The sequence below is a fragment of the Protopterus annectens genome, chromosome 7.part0 (genome assembly GCF_019279795.1).
Source record: "Protopterus annectens isolate FY-2018-M chromosome 7.part0, PAN1.0, whole genome shotgun sequence".
In the NCBI taxonomy this organism is placed as follows: Eukaryota; Metazoa; Chordata; order Ceratodontiformes; family Protopteridae; genus Protopterus; species Protopterus annectens.
This window is the reverse complement of record NC_056739.1, coordinates 1,575,905,750-1,575,923,453: the sequence shown is the minus strand read 5'-3', so window position 1 is coordinate 1,575,923,453 and position 17,704 is coordinate 1,575,905,750.

The following is a 17,704-nucleotide window of genomic DNA, read 5'->3' as shown; positions in this document are numbered from 1 at the left end:
TGTTTCTGTGTTTTGTGATGATGTAATTTATTAATGTTTGTAGCTTTTTATATTTGTACATTTCTTAAGAGCATTGTTTTTAAACACATTACTTGAGTGTAATGTTCCTTCAGAATTATTTGCAGGAAACACTGAGGCCTTATTAACTGAGTTTCACACAGCAAAATTGGAAATAGTTAAACATTTTTAAGAAAATTAGTTTAATATGGCCCCAGGCTTGTGCATAAATTGTTTTCTAAGCTTTCCTGAAGAGAATATGCTGTTGTTGTTGTTAAGCATTTATGTAATATATCATTGTCATCTTGCTGTTTTATTTTATTTTGTTTTATTTTATTTTTTCATAATATGTGCATTTCTAACAAGGTTTACTGTGGCTATCTATTACAGTGTTTTTATTTACCAAATGGAATCAGATGCTCTTATTCGCTCCACAGTATCCAAGTACATTTAGATCAAAGTTAAAAAGTAAAGTATTTCAGGTTTTGTACAGACTGTGTGTAATGTGTTTATTGTAGCTTTGTTTGCTTCTCTTGTTCTCTTGTTTTAGTGCACTTTATTTTCCATTTGTAGTAGGATTCCTAATGACAGAAACAATTGGGTATAAAGGGGAACAGACTGATTCTAGGTCCTAGCTGTGAAATTTTGGAAATGGTTTAATTTCTGCAATATATATATATATATATATATATATATATATATATATATATATACACACACACACACACATACATACATATATACTTTTTTTAACTGTGTGACATTGCTTTTATAAGGCTTTTAGGAATGATTTCCAGAAAACACCTTTCTGGCATTAGAATTGGATGCTTGGCAAGGTTTTTTTAAGTACCGCTTACCACTGATAAGCTCTAGTCTCATGCTAGTGTATTACCAGCACTCAGTGGCCAACAGGGAAAAGTGGATGGAAGCTGTTAAACTCTTTGTTCAGACTTTTTTCTTCTTCTTCTGTAATGGTTACTTTCTTTGTTACAAAAGTAAATGTATTGCAACTTTCAAAGCTTTAAAACAGTTAGTGCTATAATGCTTTTTTTATTTATTGTAGTACATGGGAGTAAGTAAAGCTCCGTGCACTACAAAGAATTATGATCAAGTCTCTCTTATCGTAGTCCAACCTTTTGTGTGTTCTCGACATGGATGACAAAATTCACATTGAGGACAAATTTCTCAACATCCATGTCTGGAACAGGTAACATATGGGTGGACAAAGATTGAACTTTCAAGCCTCGTTTGCCCAAAGTTCAACCCACCAAGGAACACAGTTTCCCTGTAGGAAATTACTATTGGTTAGTTATGCTGGCAGTGATACCCTTTTGGGGGGTAATTCCCCCCCTTCTTCAAGTTGGCGCAACTGTGCAGTTGGTATATGTAAGTTATTTTTGGCCATTTTTTTTTGGGGGGGGGGGTGCAGTTTTGGGATTCCAGTCCTCAGCAGGTTGGGTTTTTCCCACATAGCCACCTGATGATAATCCTCTATGTAATTGATATCAAGCTTGATTGTAACATGGCGGTAGGTTGCTTAGATTACAGTACATAGTATGCTTTTTGAAATGTGTTAGCTTTACTGTTGGTTATGCTGCCATTCTGGTCTTAGTACAGTCAGAGAATCATAGCATACTGCAAGTAGCCCAGAACTGATAAAAAAAAACATCAGAATTGATTATAGGGACCTAGTTTTCAGGCTATTAAGCTTCCACTGTGTATAATCCAACACTGTTTTTCTGTATGAGCATTATTGAATTTTGAGTCACAGTAACTGCCAACTGATAACTTGATGAAACTGACCTGGTAAAATACATTAGATTGCAATAATTAGATCAATGTTTGTATGTAGTATATGGTGGTATGCAATAATTTTCCAGAAAATTGATTAACATGGATAAAAGAAACTTCTACCACAAACCCCTAAGCACTCAACCTAGAAATCCCAAAACTTTTGGCATACAGTAAACCAAATTCTCCACCCTGGAAAACCCTCTACACCTAATCCCTGCCCCATTAACTGCAGATAACCTACCTTCTCACCTCCTAATGATTGCAGCCAGTTTCATTGCATTCCCTATATCCATCCTTATCAACCATTCAGTTTGAGAATTTACCATCTCAGCTCTAGGGAAGAGATTCCACACCATTCCTATCCACAAAGGTGGGAACTCAGTAGAACTCTCTAATCTCCACCCTGTCTATGTACTATCCACACTCTCCAAAATTCTTGAGCACTATATTCATAAACAAGTCCTATCTTATCTCATGAAAGAAAACCTCATTACCCCCACCCAGCATGGCTTTTCCCTCACCATAGCACCACTACTGCTGTCATTTCCTTTACTAACTGCATCTCCCTTGCCAGAGATGATAATAAATTAGTGTCCTGCCTCTTCTTAGACCTCTCCAAAGCTTTTGACACTGTCTCCCATTCCATCCTCCTTTCTAAACTAACTCAACTTAACCTCTCCCCCTCAGCTATTTCCTGGTTTACTAGCTATCTCACTAACAGCAATCTGTTAATTGGTTGTCAGCCCTGTCTCCCTTTCTTCCAGTAAAAAATGAGTGTCCCCCAAGGCTCCATTCTAGTCCGCCTTCTTTCTAATATTTTTACTAACCAACTTCATTTATCCTGTCCTCAGTCATCCCTCATACAGTATGCAGACTCTTCTACTGTCATCACCATTGCTGACAACCCATCTGATCCAGTTTCTATTACTCAAACCTCATTTAATCTCACTGAAACTTGGCTTACTGACAACCAGCTCTTCCTTAACCCAAAAAAGACTAAACTCCTTCTTTTCCTACCCAAGTCTCTCTATCATCTAAAATCCACTTTCACCATCTCTTCTCAAAACAAAACCATTATCTCAACTAAACATCACACTAAATTACTTGATGTAATCATTGATGATCAGCTCAAATGTAACCTTCATGTTACTTTATAGAAACCTAAGATTTCTCACATCTAACTCTAGAATATTACTAGCCCAGGCTTACCTCCTTCCCAACCTTTTGTACTGCTTACAAGTCCTAAATAACCTACAGTCCTCTCTTTATCTAAACTAGAAACTACGTATAACAAAGTAGCCAGATTTGCAGTCAATATGCCACCTAAATGTCATCATTGTCTTGCACTACAGACTATCAGTTGGTTAGAATTTCCTAACCAACTCATTTATTCTCAACTTCTTGCAATTCATACCATCCTCAGCAAGCCCTCCTGCTGCCCTAGTATATCCACTCGTGTCTCCCTCTATAACCCACTACACCTTTTCAGAAGCTCAGACAAATGCCTCTTACAGATTCATAAACCAAACATATCTCTAGGGCGAAACCTATATTGCTGTCTTCCTGCCCTCTCATGGAATAAACTTCCCATGGCCCTATCACCCATACTAAAGAATTCAAATCATCTCTTTGACATTACCTACTCAACACCTGGAGATGTCTATGTAACCACCCTAGCTAAACCTTCCCCCCCTCCTTCTATCCTTCCCTTTCCTCTCTACCTCCTTTATACATATTTATTCTTTCCCCTTTTCTCACTTTCCTCTCTACTACCTTCATCCCCTCAAACATGTAAATCACTCTAACCTTCTGTATAATGTACTAACTTTCTATTTTCTCCAACTTACTTCTCAAGCTCTGCCACACTTATTTCTTCCCTTCCCTTCTTTAAACTCTCTCTCTCCTTTTCTTTTTCTTCCTTTCTTCTTATACTTGACTAAATCCTTATTTTTTTTTTGCCTGTTCACATAATCACATTTCCCCTTAACTTTCACCTTTGCTTACATTTACTCACTTTTTAACTGTAACCCATTTCTTAGTACTATCTTTTCTTGGATTATAATTATGAAACATACCCTTAACACTAAATCCCCACTGAAATTAGATCTTCTGTACTTCAAATATCTTGCCTCCTCAATTTGTCCTTGAAGCTTTTTCCAAGTACAATTGTTAATGCTACTAATTTATCTACTCTGTGAACATTTGATTTGCTTGACTTGTAGCTCTGAAACTAATTTTTTGTATAAATTTGTATAATTCTGTATAATGTTAATTTTGGGCTTTCCCCCTGGGCCTCCGCTGAAAAAGGGTACATGCCCAGACCGACTAACCCAGTTAACAAATGTCAAATAAATAAATAAATGTTGTGTTAACAGAAAAGTTTAACCAAGGCCCAAAGCCAGGATGTGAAGCAAAAAAAAAAAACACTGCACATATCAAAGCATGTCTTTGAGAGTTATGTACATAGAAATAAAGTCTAAAAGAAGAAAGGACTGGGAGGAAAATGTAGGCAGTATGTAAATTCCTGTGTGGGGGGGGGAGTAATTAAGTTAGTAGAGCCAGGGTCAGCCAGGAATGATATATAACCCTCTAAAAAAGAGTGGTCTGAGAAACAACAAATGGTCTCTGCTGGTCCACCCACTCTTGACTGAGGCACAGAATGATGCTGTGTAGTCAGCAAAGACTTACAGGTAAGTTGTTTTTTTTCTTTTCAGGAACTACAGAGGTCTGACCAGCAGTAACAGGGTAAGTATCTATGCTGTAACAGAGGAGGATGCTTCAGATGCTACTAGGATCGCTGAAACAAGTCAGTCAGAAGGTAAGCTGTGAAATATGTACACAAGCAGCACACTTACATGTAGCCATAAAGGCACAGTCCCCAAGAAGAAAAGCTAGTCTAACAGAATAAATAGCTGGCAAGTTGTTACCACATAAACAAAAGCACTACATGCCCAACTGTCATCTCTTCTCAAATGAAACACTGTGCCACGTTTTTACTTTTATAACAAGATAAAAGGTTTCTATAAGCAGTACATTTCTACATCAAATAGGCCCCCATACAAGCCAAAGTTAAAAACAGTGGTCCCAGACAGGATGCAGATGGTATTTAAGAAATGTTGGGTTTCTTGAAGGGACTACAATATATATATATATATATATATATATATATATATATATATATATATATATATATATATATATATATATATATATTTATATATATTTATATATATATATATATATATATATATATATATATATATTGAAATTAGAAGTAGAAAATAGCAGAAAAAACACCAGGCCAGATATCCACAGCAAAGCAAATTTATTGTCTCTAGTGCTTCGGTTTAACAGTCTTCGAGGAGTAAAACAGTGTACAGCAAAAGTACCATAAATACACTTAAAAATACTCAATTTCCATTAAAGCAATTAACAGTGAATTAAAAATCTTCAGTTGCACTCAGTATTTAATCCATTTCGAATCAATGTATCACATTTCAGTATGTACATAGATTCTTTATATATTAACTTTTTTTTTTACCAGCACACTGTCATATTGGCCAATATGATTTTTTTCTAATACAGTACCTTATAGCCCCCAACTTCACCATCATGAAAAGTTTTAAAGTGCTCGGCAACCGGGCTTTCCTTTCTTCCCTTTGTAATATCTCTCACATGTTCTAAAAGTCTAGTTTTAAATGTTTTTTTTTTTTTACTTTCTCCCATGTAGAATTTATTGCAGGGACACCTTAATGCATATATAATTCCCTTTGTTTCACATCCATATTTACCTTGTACTAAACACTTTTTGCTATAAATCCTAGTAAAACAGCTAACCACAAATTTACAACAAGAACAGCTACCACAGGGCATAGTACCAATTTTTTCCACTCACACTAATAGCCTAACTAGATGGAGAACAAATGATGTTGTCTGTCTCGCCTTCATTCTTGCTGGTTGGGTTCGGAGCCGATCCTCGGCTCCGACTTGGCCATCTTCTAAAGCTTGAGAGCTGTTTACTGGCTCGAGGCCTCCCCATATCCCATGATGCCTGGCACTAGATACCCAGATCTCGTTTGCCGCTTCTGCTGCGAGGTTGTCTTACTGGCTCAGGTCATATATTTTATTATTATTATCTGTTTTTTGATAAAAAAAAAACTAGTAGGTTTAGTGTAGTTTGTTAAACGTAGTATGCTATCTTTCTTGGGATATCCTTTCCTTATCTGTATTCCCCTTCCCTTCAGAATACTCGTTTCAGTTAGAGAGTCCCCCCCCCCTCTCTTTTCTGAAGTAGCCGTTTAAGTTAGAGGCTAACCTATTTTTTCTTTAAAAAAAAAAAATATATATAGTTAGTATTTACTTAGTTTAGTCTATTTGTTGTTGTTAGACTATTGTGTGTATCCTTGACTGTTTTTAGGTGTGGTAATTTTGTGTGTAAGTTATAGTTATTATATTCAAATTGTTATAGTTGTGTTTTTTATCTGGTATTCCCTTCTTTAGCTATGTCTAAGGATACCAAGGTGTCCGGATTCAAGAAGTGTGATTCATGCTGTCAGAAGATGTCTCTGACAGATGGTCACACTTCTTGTGTCTATTGTCTCGGCGCCGTGCACCTGCAGGACTCTTGTTCGGTTTGCCATGCTTTCAGTCCAAGAGTCCTGCAGGAGCGTAGGAATAAGTTAATCCTACAGGGTTTACTCAAACCCGAGGAGTCACCGGCTAAGGCTCAGCCCGTGAAGTCCTCCAAGCCACCTAAACCTTTGACTGCCAGTTCGGAGCCGGCGTTAGGTGAAGCTGCTACTTCTGCCTCGGTTCCGGCTGGAACCGATGTGCCTGTCTCTCAGTCGGCTCCGACACGCACTTTGGAGCAAGCAGGGAATGGAAAGAGATCTAGGTCTCCCTCCCTGGAGTTGATATGCTCGGCTCCTAGGTCTCCTCTGCTCCAATCGGAGTCAGTCATTGGTCCTCCCACTCTTCTCGGTTATCGAGATTGTCAGATCACGACTTAGACAGAGTGGTCAGCAGGCTTTTGAAATTGCAGGCCCTAGCAAAAATGTTGTCCAGCCCCCCTCAGCAGGGTTCGGCTCCGTCCTTGTCTGCAGTCATTCCTCCTCCGACTCCTCTCTTGAGTTCGGAGCCGGAGTTCGTTGGGATTCGAATCGTGGAACCGTCGGCACCGATAACTTCTCCTTCGGTTCCGTCGTCGGCTCTGATCACTTCCTTGGTACCGTCCTTGGAGGGATCTGGGAGCCGAGACTCCATCATTGGCTCCAAGGGGGCGAGTGGCATCGGACCCTTGTCCGACCCCATTCTCCCCCTCGGAGCTTCGGCGCAGGTGAGCTTGGCATCTACATCAGCTTCGTAGCCGCCCCCCTCGGTGCGGAGAGGGATTCCGGTCTCTTCGGAACCAAAGCCTTCTCAGCATCTGAGCAGGGACGCCTTTGAGGTCATGAGGAGTGTGCTGGCCCCTGAGTCAGCCCCACGATCATCCCCTTCGGCTCCTCCCACTATGGTGCCTGCGCCTGCCTCTGCCCCTCCTCCAGACCCCAAGCATGGGGAACCAACACTCCAGGGCACCCCTTTGGGTGTATCTTCCTCTTCCGAGGCCTCCCCTGATCATTCAGAGGAGCCATCTCATAAGAAGAAATGCAAGAAGAAGCATGTTGACTCCCCTGAGTCTGTCACATCAAATACCGATTTAGAGGATTTGAAGCGTCCCCGAGGTCCCCCTCTGAAGATGTCTCATTCTCAGACATCCTTGAGATGCTTAGGCAGAGGGGGAACTGGTCTACCCTTAGCCCTTCCGAGGATGAGTCGGTATTCCTGGATGCATTTGGATCCCGACCTTCCACCTCCTGGGTGTCTCCGCCTTTCGACCCACTCATGTCTGTGGTGGCTTGGAAGGCGTGGTCAGCTCCAGACACAGTGGAACCGGCCACTAGAAGACCTGCAAAATTCATAACTGCAGCACAAGACAAACAGTTTTTGACCAAAGATGTTCCCGTTGATGCCATGGTGGTAGCGGCAGCCACAAAGAAGGAGTTGGCTGAAACTTCTTCATCTGTCCATCCCCCTAACAAAGAGTCCAGGATGATGGACAGATATGGGAAGTGGATGTTCTCCTCAGTGACTTTCTCCATGAAGTCTCTGAATTATTTGTGCCACTTTACCCGTCTTCAAAGGGATCTCCTTAAAGAGCTTGGAGATACCCTCTAAGATCCATCAGCTGAGGGGGCCCAGGCTAAGGCAGCCGCTCCCAGCTGGCGACTCTTAATTCAGTGGTGAACTCCTCCATGAGGTTAATTTCTTATGCAGTCGATGGTGCGAGTAGAGCCGCAGGTACAGGCGTCCCCCTAAGGAGGCACGCATGGATGCGGCTTTGTAACTTTGCGGAACCGTTCAGAGCATCTTTCACCAACACCCCCTTCAATGGTTTCTCTCTCTTTGGATCACAGGTGAAGGACATTCTTACCAGGTGTGAGCAGGAAGGCACAACTCTCTCTGCTGTGGGAGTCCGTTTTTCCACTCCTTCCAGACCATATCCCAAGGGTCAGAAGAGTGGAAAGATGTGGTTCCGGAAATCCCAGGGAGCCTTGCCGGACACACGTGGTGAGGTCCCATCCAGGGACAGAGGAGGGAACAATAACAGACACCACCGTTGTGGCAGGGGGGGTCCGCAAAACCAGTGCAGTAGAGAATCCTTCTCTGACAAGCCCTTCCAGCATCCCTGAAGGGTTGCCCAGCTGCCCACCTCTGGAGGCAGTCGGGGGAAGATTATTGCTATACCCAAGAGCCTGGCTAGACATAACACAAGACAAATGGGTACAGTCTGTTATATCCGGAGGCTACAGAATTCCCTTTGTTCGCACTCCCTTGTTGTTAAACAAGTCCCTTCCAGATGTTCCACCCAATCTAAGGGATCAAGCAGTTCAAGAAGTTTCAAAACTGCTAAGAAAAAAGGCCATCCAGCAAGTCCCAGCAGACCAGCAAGGATCTGGAATTTACTCAAGGTTCTTTTTGGTACCAAAAAAGACAGGGGACTGGAGACCCATTCTGGATCTCAGCAGACTAAACAGGTCTATTCAAAGAACGAAGTTTTGGATGGTCATGCTACAGTCCATTTTACCCTTTCCGGGTCAGGACAATTGGATGTGCTCCATAGATCTTCAGGATGCCCACTACCACATCAAAATGGACAAGCTGTCCAGAAGATTCCTCCGCTTCCGGCTGGGAGCCAGCCGTTATCAGTTCAGAGCTCTGCCCTTTGGTCTCAACACAGCCCCCAGGGTGTTCACCAAATGTATGGCAGTAGTTACTGCTCACCTGAGATGGCAAGGATTCCAGGTGTTTCCATATCTAGATGACTAGCTCCTCACTGCTACCACCAGGCATCACCTTCTGCGAGCCAGAGACTACACAATCCAGACTTGCTCCAGACTAGGTATCACAATAAATTTCGAAAAGTCTGCATTGTCGCCCTGTCAGTCTATCACCTGTATAGGTGCAAATTTAAATACAAAAGACAGGTCAGCCATCCTTCCACCAGACAGGGTGTTAGTCATTCACCGACATGTGCAGGTCTTGTTAGAATACAAGAGAATTCAAGCCAGTTTCGTCCTCCAAACCCTGGGTCTTATGGCTGCAGCGATCATACTTGTCTCTCTGGCTCGTTTTCACATGAGGATCCTCCAGTGGCTTTTTACCCAATGGTCCTTCCAGCAGCTTCCCATGTCTCACATGATTATTATCACAGAAGCATGCAAAAAGCACCTTGCGTGGTGGATGGTCTCCAGATCAGTGCCCCAGGGCAGACCATTTGTACTTCCCCCTCCAGTTGCTACGGTGACCACGGATGCCTCCCTGATTGGGTGGGGGAGGGCATTATCAGGGCAGAACAGTCCAGGCCACCTGGCAACCTCAAGAGTACCATCTTCACATAAACGTCTTGGAGATGAGGGCCGTGCTTTTAGCGTTGCAAGCTCTTCAGGACTCTCTTCCTACCGGGACCATTGCAATTCAAACGGACAATATGTCAGTCATGTGGTACATCAACAAGCAGGGCGGAACCAGGTCCTGCCCCCTATGTCGAGAAGCACTCAGACTCTGGCAGTGGGCGATCTCTTCCCAACGTTTTCTGACCGCAGCGCACATCCCTGGGAGATCCAACGTCATAGCAGCCAGGCTGAGCACAGCACTTCTCATGCCTCACGAGTGGTCTCTGAATCAGGTAGTGACAGACCAAATCTTCCACAAATTGGGACAGCCTTGCTGCGACCTCTTTGCCACCCCCTTCAAAAGCAAGTGCAACAATTTCTTCTCTGTCCTTCCACTTCCAGGACATTCCCCCAGAGACGCTCTAGTCCACAATTGGCCTCAGGGACTTCTGTATGCATTCCGTCCCTTTCCCCTAATCCCCAAGCTCATACAGAAAGCTACCGTATTGGGCTGCAAAATGATCTTCATTGCTCCTTACTGCCCTCGACAAATATGGCTCCCATTCCTGCATCATCATCTTCTCGAACAGCCTTGGATTCTGGACCTAGTTCCAGACCTTCTGATGCATCAGTTGGGTGGGCTTCACCATTCCCTACAATTTCTCCAGCTCACTGCTTGGTTGCTCCACTTCCAACCTTAGCCAGGCTTCCTGATATCTCCCACTCTGTGCGTGAAATAATTTTATCATCGCACAAGTCTACCACTAGAAAAACTTACGCTAGTAAGTGGAAATGTTTTTCGTCCTGGGCAGAGTGTAAGAGTATCGACCCCTTTTCAGCCCCTGTACACCACATATTGGAATTTCTTGTGGAACTCTTTCATGCTGGGTCCGCTTCCACTACAATTAGAGTTCAGTTAGCTGCAATTTCAAATTTTCACGTTGGCCTGTCGGGAAGTAATATAATGTCTCATAAGCTTTGCAAAGCTTTTCTCAAAGGGACCACTCTGCTCAGGCCTCCATTGAGAGATTCTCCACCCCCATGAGATCTAAATTTGATTCTAGCTTCTCTAATTTTGCCCCCCTTCAAACCTGCAGCTTCTTGTTCTTTGAAGTTTTTATCTTGGAAAACCCTCTTTCTGGTAGCGATTACTTCAGCCAGAAGAGTTTCGGAACTCCAGGCTCTTTGTATCCGTCCTCCGTACGTAGTGTTCCACAATGACAGGGTTGCTCTCAGGACTAATCCGTCCTTCTGTCCTAAGGTCTCTTCTGAGAATAAATTGAATCAGTCCGTTGACCTTCCTGTGTTTTTTCCCAACCACTCCAACAGGGCGGAATATAAGTTGCAGCAGTTAGATGTTCACAGGCAACTGTGCTTTTATTTGCATAGGACTAAGGACATCAGAAAATCGGACCAGCTTTTCCTTTCTTATGCTGAGGGTAAACAAGGTCTACCAGTCTCAAAAGTGACCTTATCCAGGTGGTTGACTTCTGTCATCACATTTAGCTATCAGCTAAGGAATAAAGAATTGCCTGTTAAACCGAAAGGTCACTCCACCAGAGCTTTAGCCACTTCTGTGGCTTTTCAGGCTAGGTTGCCCATGGAATCTGTTTGTGCAGCGGCCATGTGGGCCAACCCTCATACTTTCATTTTGCATTATAAGTTGGACGTGGTTTCCAGGGGCAGAGCTGATTTTGGTTCCACTGTTCTGAAGAGTTTGTTCCAATGAGCCACCCAGGATTTTAGGTGCTAGGGACGCTGTCCCAACCAGCATGAATGAAGGCGAGATAGACAACTTAACATAAAAAAGTTATGTACCTACCATAACGTTCCATGTTAGTTGTCTCCTCTCACCTTCTTTCTTGCGTCCCACCCTCCATCCCTCTATCCTAGTAGACCGAGAAGAGTTCTGTATGGTTTCTCACTGGCTGAGTCTTCTCTGGCTATTCCTCTCTACCTAGTAGTCTCTTGGTAGGGTTTATGTATTATAGGATAGGATTCTTTCCTTTTTATGTCTGCAGTTAGACTTACCAAATGAGATCTGGGTATCTAGCGCCAGGCATAATGGGATATGGGGATGCCTCGAGCCAGTAAACAGCTCTTGAGCTTTAGAAGATGGCCGAGTCGGAGCCAAGGATCAGCTCCGAACCCAACCAGCAAGAAAGAAGGCGAGAGGAGACAACTAACATGGAACATTATGGTAGGTACACAACTTCTTTTTCCATGTGCCAACATATCCTTGACATTTCTCCCTCTCCTATATGAAATGCCAGGACTTTTACACAGCACTTCTGTAAAGTCTTTTAAATTTGTGAAATAACCCCAATAAAATTTTACTAACTCAACTAATTGTAAACTAAATAGACTATATATGGTAACAAAATAAACCTGTTTTTCTGAACTCTGTAAGGTTTGTAAACCAACATTTTGAGTATACCTATTAATCTCATTATTATATTTCCCCCATCAAATATACCTGCACAATTTCTTAAAGCATTCATATCGTATCCTCTTCTTATAAACATATTTACAGTGACATCGAATTGTTTAAAATCTTCATCTATATTATATAACCTTTGTAGCCTTACAAAATTCCCCATATGGTAAGCTAATAAGATATGTGTGGAATGGCAATTTTGTCCATGTAAATATTGTATTCATCCTGAAACTTTCTATATACTACCATTCTTATTTTATTTTCACAAGTCCCGTCCAATACAACATCAAGGAATGGAACTACTTTATCCACTCTCATCCCATCAAATTGTAAATTAAATCTGTTTGTAATTGTTGTACAAAATTACCAATTGCAGTCCACCCTTGCATAAAAAAATCATCTATGAACCTATAATAACTCACTACACACTGTTGAAAAAATTATATCCTATAAATGTATTCTCCTTCAAATAGACCCATATAAAGGTTATCCTACATTGGGGCAAAAGGTGCTCCCATTGCTGTCCCCTGAATCTGATGGTGTAAGGCCCCACTGAATTCAAAATAATTATTCTTCAAGCAGAAATAAATCAAATAAATAAGATAGTGGAACACTGGGAAGTCCCCTACATACAAATGTAAAGCCTCCAAACCAAACCTATGTTGTATACTCATATATAAACTCTTCATGTCTAGGGTAACCCAGTACATAAGTGGGTCTACTGTAAATCTGATATTTTTTCCAAAAAACAAACACATCTTTAATATGCGATGGTGATTGGACAACTTTAGGCAGTAAATATTTGTGTAGAAAAAGTCAAATTTTGGGAAGGAAATAATTATTTGCAGAAACTATTGGACGACCTGGAGGGTCCATAAGATCTTTGTGCACTTTTAGAAGACAGTAAAAATATGTCATGGTGCATTCTTCACAATCAGATTTTTTTTCTCAGCTTACAATCTAGAAAAATAACCAGTCCTATAACCTTTATCTAACAATTCGTTATAACTTTTTAAGGCTTGATCAAACATAGAAAGACTTAGTTTTATATACCTGTTCATCCATTAGGTGTCTCACTAATTTAAAAATATCACATTTAATTAAATGCAGTCATGGTAAAACCGTAGGTACAAATTTTAAACCACAATTCAAGTCAGCATTTTCCTCATTTGACAAAACATTACCTGACAAATTAATAAAATGATCATACCACTTTCATTTTGTTTGTCCAACAATTCAGGAGGTACATTAATACAATTTACCTATTAATACAATCTACCTCTTTTAGGATGCTGGTATTTTTGTGCTTCTCTTGAAATCACTGTCCCTTGTTCATTTGAGCCTAAGTACCGTTTTTCTACAGTTCAGCGGTGGTGCAGCTGTAGCATTTTTGCCTCACAGCAAGAGGTTCTCCTGTTCGATTTTCGGCTGGAGTGCAGGGAGTGCCTTCTGTGTGGAGTCTGCATGTCCTCCCCGCAGTTGGGTGGGTATTCGAAAGACTGCGTAAATGGGCGTGCCTTCGTTGAAGGTTGAACGTTGAGCTGGCACCTCAGCGTTCATGAAAATCTACTGCCAATCATTAGTGGACCGGAGTTCCACTGTGGCGACCCCTAACCAGGAAAAGCAGAAAGACAACAACAACTCTCCCTGTTTAGTGTTTCCAACATTACAAAATGTCCATTGTAATTGTCCTGGATTTTGAGCTGCAGGGAGAGATAGATATGTTGTATATTCCTCGTTCTCCCATTCCATAGATGTCACCGTACCAACTGATGAAACAAACGAGCTGCCATGTTGTTTAGAAGCCCCTTCTCCCTGCTGAAATTTCCCGTGATTCTGGGGCTTCTTACAATTGGTTCTCCAAAGGAAAACCCTTCCATTTTAATAATCACGCAAGTCTCTTTTCAGTTTTGTTTTCTTTTTATCCATTTCATTTTCAAAAAAAAAAAATTAAAAAGTAGAAAATACTTTATATATATGTATATGTGTATATATATATATATATATATATATAGTGTGTGCGTGCATACTTAACCTAAACATCACAACATTGACAGTCAAAAGAGCACAAATGAAAAATATTGAAACTTTGAAACTGAAAAAGACAGAAACACAAAATAATGACAAACTTGTAATTATACTAGGGAGGGGTTTGTGCCCTTTCCCAATTGCCATGCAATCTCAGAGTTGGTATATATAACAAGCAGGGGGTATGGCCCTGCAAAAACATTGAAAAATGTGACAAAATCTAATCATACAGAAAACCAATGAAAAATGTGGCAAAATCAAATAAATCCACATTTCCAATGTGTTTGCAATGGGGTAAGCCCCCTTGCACCCCTCATGTGCCTTAGCTATTTGGGTTATATCCCGCTAAGGACATAACATCCAGCAAGCTTCCAAAGCTTTAGGGCACCTTCCATGCACCCAAACCATTAGATAGCTCGAGCTGAACTAACATAGAGACAGGCTTGATCTTCAGATCTTTCCTACTTCAAAAAGGCAGCACTCCTCTGTGGGCTTTTCAGGAACAATGGTTGACTAATGCTGTTCCATTGCTGGGGAGACAAATTCCCTTTGCAGAAAAAACTCCCATATTTACTTTTTTATTGTTCAAATTTACTCTGGTGATAAGGAAAGTATTTGTAAGCTGTGCCATTTTTTTTGCTGATTTGCGACCTTTGTATACTTTTAAAATGGGAGTGCACCTTTCTTTGTTCTTGATAGTTTACAAGTTGTTAAAAAGTGTTTAAAACTTTTGGGGGGGGCTGTTTCCATTTACTTTTTGGGGAGGGCTATAAAGTGAATTCAAGTGCTTTTTTTACAGTGTTTTTCTAGGAAAAATTACTTTTAGGTGCTTTCTATTTTTTTACCATCTTCTTCTACTTAGCTTCCCAGGGGAAAAAAGCATCAGTTTCCTTTTGTCAAACATTTTATTAAATCTTATCCTTCTCTTTCAGATAAGGATGATAACGCTATAAGACATGTTTGGGTAAAAATGTGTGTGCTTTTCCAACTTTGTTTTTTTTAGAATTTTAAATTGTCAGGCTCACATATTAGTTTATTCTGAATAATTGTGGAAATATGAGGAATGTTTTACCCGAAGTTCCCTTTTGTGAGGAAAAACCTGCTTTGTGTTGTTTAGTTTCTTCCATTTTTTGGGTCATTACTCATTGTTTAAAGTGTACTCTGTAGGTACTGCATCCAGGGCTGTTGCCATTGGTATTGTGTTAATGTTTGCCTGGCTGCATTCTCAGAACCTCCCAGAAGATGTAAAAATGAGATTTTGAAATTCTTTGGACAGAGATTTAGTTTTGGGGCCCTCTGCTGCAGAGGTTATTCAAAAGTGTGATGAGAGAGGTAAGCTGATTTGACATATCTTTCAGACCTTCTCAAAAATTTCCAAGGGATTCTCTGCTCGTCCAATTTTGGCAAGAAGCTAATCACTCTCAGCAGAATGCTAATAAGCAGACATTTAAAAAACAATTGGAAAGGATTCCAAAAAGAAATCAGTTCCCAGAACAGAGGGCATTCAAATAAGGCAGAATGACCATACATGACCGTACAAGGGACCTTGACTCTGCCCCCCCTCCCCTACACATACACACACTGGAAGCCCCTTATCACTTCCATAAAGTCTGTATCTCCATTTCTGTGTTTGGCAGTAGATTGTTTTATACAAATGGGTTCTGAGGCTAATTCAGCAATGATTGCAATGGGCAGAAATTCCTCCCTTTCAGCGAATTCTCCAAATCCCAACTGTGCCGTTTCCTCCTGATGTTCTTTGTGTTTCACTGTTGCAGTCATCACTTTTGGATTATCTGCTTGCAGTATCCCTCAGTCGGCCTGATTAACAACGTCTTGCGTCCTGCATCAGTTGCTGTCCCTTCTTCCATGTTTTATACCCCTGACGACCTGACATCATGTCAGGTCGTCAGGGGTATAAAACATGCAGCCGACGCCATTACCTCAGTCTTTCTTGCCGTGCGATGCCCAAAGCAGAAGCAGTTCACAAGTGCCAGTCGACCGACTCATGAAATTTTCGTTATCAAGTTTCAGAACCGAAGTCTTCAACTAAAGCTAAGTACCCTGTTGTGGAAACTTTTTCTTGCTCCTTACCAATGTCAGTAAAAGTTAATAATTGCATTACTTATGGAAAGCAAATACCTCATAAAGATTTTTATTCATACTGTATTCCTTGCCTAGGCCCTGACTACGACGTACCGTGCTGTCGGTTTTGTGCTTTATTTAATCAACGCACGATCCATCTTCGGTGTCTTTTCAGCTAAAAATATTTCGGTTCTCGGTTTAATTATCCAGAAATGTCGTCGGTTAGCCATCCGACTACCGGGGTTCCAAAAAAGCGCAAGGATAAAGATAGAGACAGGCTGCCAAGGTCCAAAACTGCCGACGATGCTTCTCCTATGTCAGTCGCCATTTCGCCAATACTCAGTGAGGTGCTTTCACAGCCCCTGATACCCACTACTTCTGATTCACAGGCCTCTACTGAGACCCATTCAGAGTCCGGTATGCTGTGAGATGCTTAAACTATGGAACCTGCGGATGTCTGTACCTTGGATGGTTCCAGAGCTGCTGTGCAGGCACCGGCTTCTGAGGATGTATTCAGGCCTACAGACTTGCATATTAAACCGATGCCTCCTTCTTTTAGGCATAAATCTCAAACCGTGCCTAAAAAAAACGACACCCAGGCCGCATGCTCAGGCCTCTATGCCTAAAAAACAAATGATAAGAACGGCTGAAGATCTTATAACTCTAATCAGGGGAAGCCAGCCTTCCCCTTCTAAGAGACCTAGGACTAAAGTTGTTTATGAATCTTCTGACCAGGATTCTGATTTTTCTTATTCTTCTGATGATCTGGATTTGCCCATATCTACTTATGAGGATTCTGATGCAGAGGACTCTATTCCCTCTGCTTCCCCTTCAGAGGATTTTTCTTTTGGTGAAACCTTACATACTCTAAGGGAGCATTTCCACTGGGAAAGCCAGGATTTTTCTGATTCAAAAAAGTGGCTTAGGGATTTCTTACTCCTGCCTCAGCATAGGCCTTTAGCTATTTCTCCTGTACTAGACATTGTTGATGATGCTTTTTTGGAATCTAGTTCGGCCCTTGATTCCTTGCCTCCTGCTCCCAGAAAACCTGACAGGGTTCCTGGTTCACACAAGTTCTTTTTTTAAAAATCCTATTGCGGATCCAGAGATACCCCTTCTGATAGAGATTCCAGGGTGCTGGATGGATGGGGTAAGAAGGTTTACACTTCTGCAGCCTTGGCCATTAGGGCTTTAAACTACCAGTTTCATATGTTAAAGTATCAACAACATGTTATTGGATTGCTTAAACAGAAAATGATGTTGATTCCTGACTGTGCGGAAAATAAAGAAATACAGGATTTAATGCATTCTGCTGAACAGGTTGGAAAACATACTTTGCAATGTGGATTTGATTCTTTAGAGGTCTCTTGCAGGGCTGCTGTTACTGCTTCTGTGCTCAGAAGGCATGCTTGGCTTAAGGAGAAATCTTTAC